Raw genomic sequence first — 12,920 nt, forward strand, 5'->3', positions numbered from 1 at the left:
TGGATTATCTTCCAGTAAGCATGCACCCTCATGTGTTTTATTTCTTTTTACATATACACTTTTCATGAGATCATTATGTGTACGTTATATCTCAGGAAGATATCTTCATATGTCAAGAAGACGAATACGTTGAGAAGCTTTTATTGTCATTTAATTCATTTTTACATTAAGTTCATACTGTTTTATGTTGATTGCTCAGGCGTATGTAGTCCACTGGATTGGACAAGCACAGAATTATAGGAGACAACAGAATTCTGAGTACACTACACAGTTACTACACACTACTACAGCGCAAACAGAAGTGCAAGACAGAACAATATGCAATTTTGTAGAAAATAAGGTGCAATAGGGGCATCATGGTGGCTTAGTGGTTAGCACTGTTGCCTTACAGCAAGAAGGTCCTGGGTTTGAATCCCGGGTTTGAACAGGGACCTTTCTGTGTAGAGTTTGCATGTTCTTCCTGTGTCTGCATGGGGGTACTCTAGTTTCCTCCCACAGTCCAAAAACCTGTACATTAGGTTGATTTGTAATTTCTAAATTGCCCTTAGGTTGTCTGTCTATATGTGTGGTTGCACTGGTGACCCCTGCTTTTTGTCCAATGTGTGCTGGGATAGGCTCCAGCAGTTCCCTGTGACCCTAATTAGGAATAAAGCGGGTATAGACAATGGATGGATAAAGGGATACAGTGCAATAGTAAAATGCTGTGGATTTAAACTTGTGGATTAAGACAGCAGCAAAAAAAAGATGGTAGGTGAGGTCCATACAGCATTATGTGTATGTTAAGTAGCCTTTATTTGTCACATATACATTACTGCACAGTGAAATTCTTTCTTTGCATATCCCATCCTTGAAGGATTATGGGTCAGAGCGCAGGGTCAGCCATGATGCAGCGCCCCTGGAGCAGGAAGCGTTGCTGGTCTTGCTCAAGAGCCCAACGGCGACAGCATGGCAGTGCTGGGGCTTGAACCCTGATCTTCAACAACCCAGAGCCTTAGTCACTTGAGCTTGTGTTTGTGTATGTTTTGTGTGTGTGTAGGTTGGTGTCATTCCTCTTTCTGACTATTGAGGAGTCTGACTGCTTGAAGGAAGAAACTGGCACAACAATTTCGATAAAATATAAAGCTAAAAAACTCAAAACTTTAGTCAGAACTTAGAACTTTTATGTAAACTAAATCCTTTTTTTCTCCCTCTAACTCTGTCTGTGTCTTGTTATTTTATATTTTAAATAGCAGAAAATGATTGTAAAACACAATTTCTTAATGGTTCCGGTGATCATCGTGAAGATTAGGACCTCATTTCATTTTCATGCATTTAGTAATGCAACAGCAGCTTATGAAGGATCAATTCATGAGCCTCCTTTCAGTTTAATGAGATGTAAACCACTTCAGCATTACTGACCTTTGCCTTTCATTTAACTGGAAAGGAAAATAGGCTCCATGCGAATTTTGAAATAAATAAATAAAATACGATTTGTCAACACAATACCATGTATATATATTTAAACATGTTGAGACATATCTTTTAATCTAGAGCAAGCCAAATGTTTCCATATGATTTATCTGTGAAACTCATTCAGAAACTGTGTGTGTGTGTGTGTGTGTGTAATGGGGCTAATTAAGCTCAACCAGGATGTGAGATTTCCCCTGGTGGGTCTATTGTAGCCAGAATAGATTGCAGAAATGGTATTTTCTCCGCCTCTGGTGGATTATTACTCCACTCAGTCCACAGAGCTGGAGCTTACAGCAATAACGCTGGACTTGTTGAAGCTGAGAGAAGTGGAAATGGAAACAGAGATTAGCAATAAACAGTGTAAAATATAAATATTTCTGGATAGGCCCAAATGCCGTAAATGTATTTTACAAGAGTCAAGCCAAAGACACCAATTAACACAGACAAGTATCACAGAAGCTACATGCTTTAACTACAGCTATAGTTAAAGCTATTTTTTATTTGTCTAGTTATATACTGACAGAAATGCAAAAACAAAGACATAAAAAATGAATAAATAAATAAATAAATAAATGTTAAATAAATGTTAAATAAATAAATAAATAAATGTTTTTTTAATCATTTATTATCTAGAACTAAAGAAATGAGTCTGCAATTTTTATTTTATTTTAATATAATAATAATATATATAATATAATATTTTATTTTATTTTATTTTATTTTATTTATTATTCTCAGAAAAAGAATTTTGTGCACATTTTTCTAAGAATTGAATTCAAGCAAATCATAAAGCTATTATTTATTTATTTATTTATTTATTTATTTATTTATTTATTTATTTATTTATTTTTGATCCTCAAAAAAAATGTTTTTGTTCAATTCTTTCTGAGCATTGAATTCAATCGATTCAATATCTACCTGGAGTGTGTTGTTCCACCCCTAATTACTTGATTAACCTCATTAATTAATTTAAAGCACAGGAAATAAGTGTAATAGTACTCACCTCACAAGCTCTGGCTCCAGAGTGAACCTGGCCAGGATAAAGCGCTTACTAAAAATAAATGAAGGCATTAACGCGTGAATGAGCACAAATGGCACGCTACACAAATGCGTCACACACAATAATGACTGCATGTTCCATGATTCCTATAAACGGTGCAATTAAAAATGATTTTTGTCACTTTGTTTTGCATTTCAAACTGAGCTTGTGTGTCTGCGAAACGGAGATAAACAGGGTTTACGATTTTGTTTACCTGGAAACACGAGGCAAGTTCACGCAGGGGGCACTTCCATTCACACTGCTCACTGACAGTGTGACTTTCATTCCCTTATACACACACACACACACACATTTCTTTAACTGTCCTTATGCGGATCTTCCAGTGACAAAAAAAAATCTTCTGAAATATTTAGCAGATATTTCTATTTTTAAGAGAACATGTGTGTCCACCAAGATACAGAAACATACCACACACACACACACACACACACACACACATTAACTGGCCTTGTAAGGACCTTCCATTGACATTACAACATTAAAAAAATCATGCCACACACACACACATACACATACACACACACACACACACACACACACACACAGTATAAGGTGACCTGTGCTGTAGGTAAATAAGGCCAGAGTGATGTTCACCTTTGCAGCAACCTCTCTCAAGTCACATGTTTCTCCTAAAGTCCTGTATAATGATTTCAGTTCTAAAAGCAGTAAAGCCTGAGGGCCTTGTACAGATCCTGAAGGAACCTTTCCAACGATTTCATGCTGACACAGAGGGAAAATTAGCACACAAGTCTTTTTTCCCAGCAGCACAGCCATCTAAACAACAGCGAGAGGCGAGCGACTCAGACCGTTTAACTCGCTTTATTTCCAGCTGTATTGCTTCTTGAAACAAAGAACGGCGTTTCTCTGGAATTCGGTTTGGGCAAAGACACAGGAATTGTGCCCTGGTGTTCATTTTTAGCGGGATGCTGAGCCAGGTTTGGGTTCCTGGGACCAGTTTTGGGGGGTTTAGAAACACGGCAGCTTGTATGATGGATATTGTAGATGAAAAACATATAGCTGTGTGTGTGTGAGTGTGTGAGAGAGAGAAAGAAGGAATAAGCATAATTCATCCCATTGGCTTTCTGCCTCTTTGGCCTTTTTTTTCACCCACAGATACTTAGTCACCCTCCTAGATTTGTCTTCAGTGGTTATTTAATTCATTTATTGATTTATGAGACTCTCGGAGTCTCTCGTGGATCACACTGCAGTTTTTCCTCACCGAATGGAGTCACAGTGCACAAGCCTGCACACTGTAGCCCATAAATAATGAATGAACAAACAGTACATGATTCCTGCATTAACCTGTGTCAAGGAAGATTCGAAGGAATAGAATCCAATGGAAATATGTCAAGCCTTAAGCTCCTAAGAGGGATCATATTTCCCTTGCTTCTTTGTTCGCTTCCGTTCAGAACTGGTATTAAAATTCATATATGTGTATATAAAGCTCTTTGTTGTAGTGTGTTATTGACCTCAATACCAAGACACTAAGATGTCGTACTTAAAGCGTCACGGGTTATGCCGAAAATTGCAGATGAACAGCTCGAGCTGTCACATGCCACTAATCACTCACACCTGATTTGTGTTACTCCTCATTAACACTCCTAATTATATTCTCAGTGTTTCAGGGAGTTTTGTTGTCAAGCTATTGTTGCCATGTCGTGTTTGTCATATCTGCTACAGCCTCGTTCTTTAGGCTCTGTTATTTTTCATAGTTTATGGGTGTTGATTTTCACAGTTTTCATTGTTTGTGTTGCACTTTATGAAATTAAAATGTCTTTGCCTCCCATTTTGTTACCAAAAAAACAGTTCTGATCCGTCTTTAACCATAGTTTAAGCTTCTCTTAAAACAACATAGAGCTACAAAACAAGATAGAGCTATGACACTACATAGAGCTATAAAGCAAGATAAAGCTACAAAACAACATAGAGCTACAAAACAACACAGAGCTACAAAACAACACAGAGCTACAAAACAACACAGAGCTACAAAATAACACAGAGCTACAAATCAACACAGAGCTACAGAACACAGAGCTACAAAACAACACAGAGCTACAAAACAACACAGAGATACAGAACACAGAGCTACAAATCAACACAGAGCTACAAATCAACACAGAGCTACAAAACAACACAGAGCTACAAAACAACACAGAGCTACAAATCAACACAGAGCTACAAAACAACACAGAGATACAGAACACAGAGCTACAAATCAACACAGGGCTACAAATCAACACAGAGCTACAAAACAACACAGAGCTACAAATCAACACAGAGCTACAAATCAACACAGAGCTACAAAACAACACAGAGCTACAAAATAACACAGAGCTACAAATCAACACAGAGCTACAAAACAACACAGAGCTACAAAACAACACAGAGCTACAAATCAACACAGAGCTACAAAACAACACAGAGCTACAAATCAACACAGAGCTACAAAACAACACAGAGCTACAAATCAACACAGAGCTACAAATCAACACAGAGCTACAAAACAACACAGAGCTACAGAACACAGAGCTACAAATCAACACAGAGCTACAAATCAACACAGAGCTACAAAACAACACAGAGCTACAAATCAACACAGAGCTACAAAATAACACAGAGCTACAAAACAACACAGAGCTACAAAACAACACAGAGCTACAAATCAACACAGAGCTACAAAACAACACAGAGATACAGAACACAGAGCTACAAATCAACACAGAGCTACAAATCAACACAGAGCTACAAAACAACACAGAGCTACAAATCAACACAGAGCTACAAAACAACACAGAGCTACAAATCAACACAGAGCTACAAATCAACACAGAGCTACAAAACAACACAGAGCTACAAATCAACACAGAGCTACAAAACAACACAGAGCTACAAAACAACACAGAGCTACAAAACAACACAGAGCTACAAATCAACACAGAGCTACAAATCAACACAGAGCTACAAAACAACACAGAGCTACAGAACACAGAGCTACAAATCAACACAGAGCTACAAATCAACACAGAGCTACAAAACAACACAGAGCTACAAAATAACACAGAGCTACAAAACAACACAGAGCTACAAAACAACACAGAGCTACAAATCAACACAGAGCTACAAAACAACACAGAGATACAGAACACAGAGCTACAAATCAACACAGAGCTACAAATCAACACAGAGCTACAAATCAACACAGAGCTACAAAACAACACAGAGCTACAAATCAACACAGAGCTACAAAACAACACAGAGCTACAAATCAACACAGAGCTACAAAACAACACAGAGCTACAAATCAACACAGAGCTACAAATCAACACAGAGGTACAAAACAACACAGAGCTACAGAACACAGAGCTACAAATCAACACAGAGCTACAAAACAACACAGAGCTACAAAATAACACAGAGCTACAAATCAACAAAGAGCTACAAAACAACACAGAGCTACAAAATAACACAGAGCTACAAAACAACACAGAGCTACAAAACAACACAGAGCTACAAATCAACACAGAGCTACAAAACAACACAGAGATACAGAACACAGAGCTACAAATCAACACAGAGCTACAAAACAACACAGAGCTACAAATCAACACAGAGCTACAAAACAACACAGAGCTACAAAACAACACAGAGCTACAAATCAACACAGAGCTACAAAACAACACAGAGCTACAAAATAACACAGAGCTACAAATCAACAAAGAGCTACAAATCAACACAGAGCTACAAAACAACACAGATCTACAAAACAACACAGAGCTACAGAACACAGAGCTACAAATCAACACAGAGCTACAAAACAACACAGAGCTACAAAATAACACAGAGCTACAAATCAACACAGAGCTACAAAACAACACAGAGCTACAAATCAACACAGAGCTACAAAATAACACAGAGCTACAAATCAACACAGAGCTACAGAACACAGAGCTACAAATCAACACAGAGCTACAAAACAACACAGAGCTACAGAACACAGAGCTACAAAATAACACAGAGCTACAAAACAACACAGAGCTACAAAACAACACAGAGCTACAAAACAACACAGAGCTACAAATCAACACAGAGCTACAAAACAACACAGAGCTACAAATCAACACAGAGCTACAAAACAACACAGAGCTACAAATCAACACAGAGCTACAAAACAACACAGAGCTACAAATCAACACAGAGCTACAAATCAACACAGAGCTACAAAACAACACAGAGCTACAAATCAACACAGAGCTACAAATCAACACAGAGCTACAAAACAACACAGAGCTACAAAACAACACAGAGCTACAAATCAACACAGAGCTACAAAACAACACAGAGATACAGAACACAGAGCTACAAAACAACACAGAGCTACAAATCAACACAGAGCTACAAATCAACACAGAGCTACAAAACAACACAGAGCTACAAATCAACACAGAGCTACAAATCAACACAGAGCTACAAATCAACACAGAGCTACAAAACACAGAGCTACAAATCAACACAGAGCTACAAAACAACACAGAGCTACAAATCAACACAGAGCTACAAATCAACACAGAGCTACAAAACAACACAGAGCTACAAATCAACACAGAGCTACAAATCAACACAGAGCTACAAAACAACACAGAGCTACAAAACAACACAGAGCTACAAATCAACACAGAGCTACAAATCAACACAGAGCTACAAAACAACACAGAGCTACAGAACACAGAGCTACAAAACAACATAGAGCTACAAAACAACACAGAGCTACAAATCAACACAGAGCTACAAAACAACACAGAGCTACAAAACAACACAGAGCTACAAAACAACACAGAGCTACAAAACAACACAGAGCTACAAAACAACACAGAGCTACAAAACAACACAGAGCTACAAAACAACACAGAGCTACAAATCAACATAGAGCTACAAAATAACACAGAGCTACAAATCAACACAGAGGTACAAATCAACACAGAGCTACAAAACAACACAGAGCTACAAAATAACACAGAGCTACAAAATAACACAGAGCTACAAAACAACACAGAGCTACAAATCAACACAGAGCTACAAAACAACACAGAGCTACAAATCAACACAGAGCTACAAAATAACACAGAGCTACAAAACAACACAGAGCTACAAAATAACACAGAGCTACAAAACAACACAGAGCTACAAATCAACACAGAGCTACAAAACAACACAGAGCTACAAATCAACACAGAGCTACAAAATAACACAGAGCTACAAAACAACACAGAGCTACAAAATAACACAGAGCTACAAAACAACACAGAGCTACAAATCAACACAGAGCTACAAAACAACACAGAGCTACAAAACAACACAGAGCTACAAAACAACACAGAGCTACAAAATAACACAGAGCTACAAAACAACACAGAGCTACAAAACAACACAGAGCTACAAAACAACACAGAGCTACAAAACAACACAGAGCTACAAATCAACACAGAGCTACAAAACAACACAGAGCTACAAAACAACACAGAGCTACAAAACAACACAGAGCTACAAATCAACACAGAGCTACAAAACAACACAGAGCTACAAATCAACACAGAGCTACAAAACAACACAGAGCTACAAACCAACACAGAGCTACAAAATAACACAGAGCTACAAAACAACACAGAGCTACAAATCAACACAGAGCTACAAAACAACACAGAGCTACAAATCAACACAGAGCTACAAAACAACACAGAGCTACAAACCAACACAGAGCTACAAAATAACACAGAGCTACAAAACAACACAGAGCTACAAAACAACACAGAGCTACAAATCAACACAGAGCTACAAAATAACACAGAGCTACAAAACAACACAGAGCTACAAAACAACACAGAGCTACAAAACAACACAGAGATACAAAATAACACAGAGCTACAAAATAACACAGAGCTACAAATCAACACAGAGCTACAAATCAACACAGAGCTACAAAACAACACAGAGCTACAGAACACAGAGCTACAAAACAACACAGAGCTACAAATCAACATAGAGCTACAAAATAACACAGAGCTACAAAATAACACAGAGCTACAAAACAACACAGAGCTACAAAATAACACAGAGCTACAAAACAACACAGAGCTACAAAACAACACAGAGCTACAAAACAACACAGAGCTACAAAACAACACAGAGCTACAAATCAACACAGAGCTACAAAACAACACAGAGCTACAAAACAACACAGAGCTACAAATCAACACAGAGCTACAAAACAACACAGAGCTACAAAACAACACAGAGCTACAAAACAACACAGTGGTGGGGTTGTTTATTGCATATTCGACAATCCAAGTAATTTTCTAACTTCTCCCATACCTAGAACCCCTGAAGTACCATAAGCTGTATTAGTACTTGAGGGGGAAGGGGGGGGGTTCTTTCTCATTAGATCATTGCTAATTAAGGAATTCTAATTATGTAAAATGTCTTTGATCCTTGTCTGATAGAGAAATCCTGCTTTACAGATGAAACAGTGTAGTCTTTGATATTCTAACCTTTAATGCAACCTGAAATCCAATCAAAGCTTTTAAAAAAATTATATCTCATTTTATACTACTGAGCAATTGGGGGTCAAGGGCCTTGCTCAGGGGCCCAGCAGTAGCAGAGCTGGGACTCAAACTCACAACCTTCCAGTCAGTAGTCCAACACCTTAACCATTAAGCTACCAAGAATTTAGAAATTAGGCTGAATTCAGAAATTGCACTTGACTCTATAGTGTTCAGTTACGATAAATTATTTGAAGTGATTTGAATGAAGTGAAATGATTTATAATCACACTCTCCGGTGGTTATAATGATTTATAATCACACTCTCCGGTGGTTATAATGATTTATAATCACACTCTCCGGTGGTTATAATGATTTATAATCACACTCTCCGGTGGTTATAATGATTTATAATCACACTCTCCGGTGGTTATAATGATTTATAATCACGCTCTCCGGTGGTTATAATGATTTATAATCACGCTCTCCGGTGGTTATAATGATTTATAATCACGCTCTCCGGTGGTTATAATGATTTATAATCACGCTCTCCGGTGGTTATAATGATTTATAATCACGCTCTCCGGTGGTTCTAATCATTTATAATCACGCTCTCCGGTGTTTATAATCATTTATAATCACGCTCTCCGGTGTTTATAATCATTTATAATCACGCTCTCCGGTGTTTATAATCATTTATAATCACGCTCTCCGGTGTCACCCTGATGAGGATGAGGTTCCCTTTTGAGTCTGGTTCCTCTCAAGGGTTCTTCCTCATATTGTCTCAGGGAGTTTTTTCTCACCTTTGTCGCCCATGGCTTGCTCATTATCTCTAACTGTTAAGAAAGGGGTAGCTCCAGTGGTTAAAGTGTTAGTCTAGTACTAGAAGGTTGTGAATTCAAATCCCAGGTCCACCAAGCCAACACTGCTGGGCCCCTGAGCAAGACCCCTTAACCCTTAGTTGTATAATATGAGAATAATTTAAGGTTCTCTGGATAAGAACAAATGCCATAAATGTAATTTTTATTTGAAAATTCAAAATTAGCATATTTTTATAATGCTGCTTTGTGACAATGTCCATTATTAAAAGTGCTTTGCAAATAAAACTGATTTTTATTGAATTGAAAAACATTCCTTCTTGTTAATCTATTAAACTGCACTGACACTTGGGCCAGAATTCACATTCACATTCTGTATCGTTATTTTGCTTCACCTTTTTTTTTCTTTCATGCTGTCTTTATCCTGTCTCTGTTCATAAAATGCTATTCTCTCAGGAGTTGAATATTTTCATCTGCTTTCATTCTCTTAGCATTACACAATCCTCTTACACTCTCCGTCTGCTGTCCGGCTTCATGTTTGACAGGGTTGATCAGAATCGATACGGCGCTGCTCTCCAGTTTCATAGCAGCCTGGATCATTTAAACCATCTCTCCTTTCTTCTTCTTTTCTCCTTCCCCCTCAACAACCCGAGCTTTAACCTTTAACGCCTTTAACCCCGCCTCGATATTAGCTTTTATTATTGTTATTGCTCTCTCGCCATGCCAGCGGCTCAGAGGCCAAGGCTTGCAATCCTGCATGGGCTGTGCCTGATAAAAGCTCATATGTTGCCTCTAGCCTGCAGGTCTCAGGGAGCCAGTGAACCCTGACTTTCTGATGGGATGGAGAGATATTTTCTGCTTTATATTTTGAGGTCTGCGCATGCTGAGCCTGCCAATCCTATGCTCCTATTTCATCGTTTCCACATTCAGCACAAAGTCTTGTTTTCCTGCTCGAGTCGTATACGTGCATCAGGGTTCGGGTTCGGGACCAGGTGGAGCTGTGTTTGTGCCGGTGTTGTGGGTTTGGTGTTGCTGCGGTGTTGGAAAACAGAGGGACGGAAATGCTGTGTACACACAACACAGTCACGTGAGAAACAGATACTGACCAGCTGCATCCTCTGCACAAAAAAATGCACTTAGTATAATGTGCAGTGTTGTATATTATTGTGTATTATAACACAGTTATAGCAAACTATACTTTATTATATTTCATTATATTCTACATTAAAGCCTGTTGTTGCAGCTAAAAATGAGGAAAAACATTTCTTTAAATTACATCACGTGTATGTAATATATATAAGTGACAAATAACGAACTTTGAACAGTCAGGTTGAATTCTGTATTCTGATTGGTCGGAATAATATTGACGTTGATTAATTTCAACAGCAGATCTGCCAAAGCTAATGTTTCATATCTTACACAAGGACTTTTATCTATAAACATGTAATTGTTCATTATTCTATAATATTTGATATTTATGTAAGGAGTCTCCAGTGTCAGGGATTTGTAACACTCTAAATGAAAGTTATTAACTTAATTATTATTACTTAATTAAGACAGTATAGGAATATTCAACACTAATAAATACACTGCATTGTCAAATGTTTTGGAACACCACTCCAAATTCCTCACTACTAAATATTCCACAGTCAAGTCAGTTAGTGTTAGAGGTATTATAACAAAGTCAAGCCGCAAAGTAGTAAGCCACGTAAAATCACAGAGCGGGGTCAGCGCCTGCTGAGGCGTACAGTGCACAAAAGTCCCCGACTTTCTGCAGAGTCAATAGGTACAGATATCCAAACTTCATGTGGCCTTCAGATTAGCTCAAGAACCGTGCACAGAGAGCTTCATAAAATGGGTTTGTCATGGCCGAGCGGCTGCATCCAAGCTTTACATCACCAAGTGCAATGCAAAGTGTCGGATGCAGTAGTGTAAAGCACACCGGTACTGGACACTAGAGCAGTGGAGACGTGTTCTCTGGACTGACCAATCATGCTTCTCTGTCTGGCAATCCGATGGACGAGTCTGGGATTGGTGGTTGCAGGAGAATGGTACTTGCCTGACTGCATTGTGCCAAGTGTAAAGTTTTGTGGAGTGGGGGTTATAGTGTGGGGTTGTTTGTGTGGGGTCAAATCTATGAAAAGTTGTAATTATTACCAAATTGCTGTGGTTTAAGAGATAAATGTTAGAGGTAAATAGAAAACTTAACTTTAAACTTTATCATCTATGTTTCTATACATCAGTAAAGCTGCTTTGAGACAATGTCCACTGTTAAAAGTGCTATACAAATAAATTGAATTCAATTCAATACTACAGGATATGATGTCATAGGAAAATACTCAACTTTAAGGTGGTAACACTAGCTGTATCACATCAGTCCTCATCACATCACTATGAAGTTGATTATTTTACTATAATACAATAAAACATAAGAAGCTCCAGATTTCATCTTTTGACTGTCGGTGTATATTAACTCTTTTTCCTAGAGGTCCAAAAAAAGGAATTTGCTCCTGTTTGGTTGTTGAACATTGAATGTCTTTGTCATGTCTCACTCCACAGTGGTGGTTTATATGAAGCTCATATGAAAGTAGACACTCAGAGCTTTAAGAATTTGTAGTGTTTCAATTTGTAGTATTTCTGTTTTTCCCTAACCGTCTATGGGCAAGATTTTCATAGAAAAGTTATCTATTTTCAAGGTGTTATCTTCAACCAGTGAAATTCTGTGTAAGGTTATCCAACAGAGCTAAAACCACACGTCTAAAACACACTGAAAGCCAACAGAGTCCTGACTCATTTTATATCAGACTCACAGCCAGAACATCTTTCATTTATTTATACTGATTAAAAATATCCCATAAGTCCATTTCCATTCCATCGGTATACTGGAACATCAGTGTACTGGTAAAAAGGGTTAAATAGAGCTTGTGAATAGATTTTCAGACACAGTTTCTTCCTAAGCAGAATAAAATCTCTCTCTCTCTCTCTCTCTCTCTCTCTCTCTTTATAATACATATATACAATACACTGCAAAATAATGACAGCGAGTTAAAGTATCTTGAA

General features: G+C 38.0%; 1 protein-coding gene across 1 annotated transcript in view; it reads left to right on the forward strand.

Moving 5' to 3' along the window:
- adarb2 (adenosine deaminase RNA specific B2 (inactive)) overlaps positions 1–12,920 on the forward strand; it is a 210,514-nt gene that overhangs the window by 173,396 nt on the left and 24,198 nt on the right. The window lies entirely within an intron of this gene.

The sequence above is a fragment of the Hemibagrus wyckioides genome, linkage group LG01, assembly GCF_019097595.1.
Source record: "Hemibagrus wyckioides isolate EC202008001 linkage group LG01, SWU_Hwy_1.0, whole genome shotgun sequence".
NCBI classification, from domain to species: domain Eukaryota; kingdom Metazoa; phylum Chordata; class Actinopteri; order Siluriformes; family Bagridae; genus Hemibagrus; species Hemibagrus wyckioides.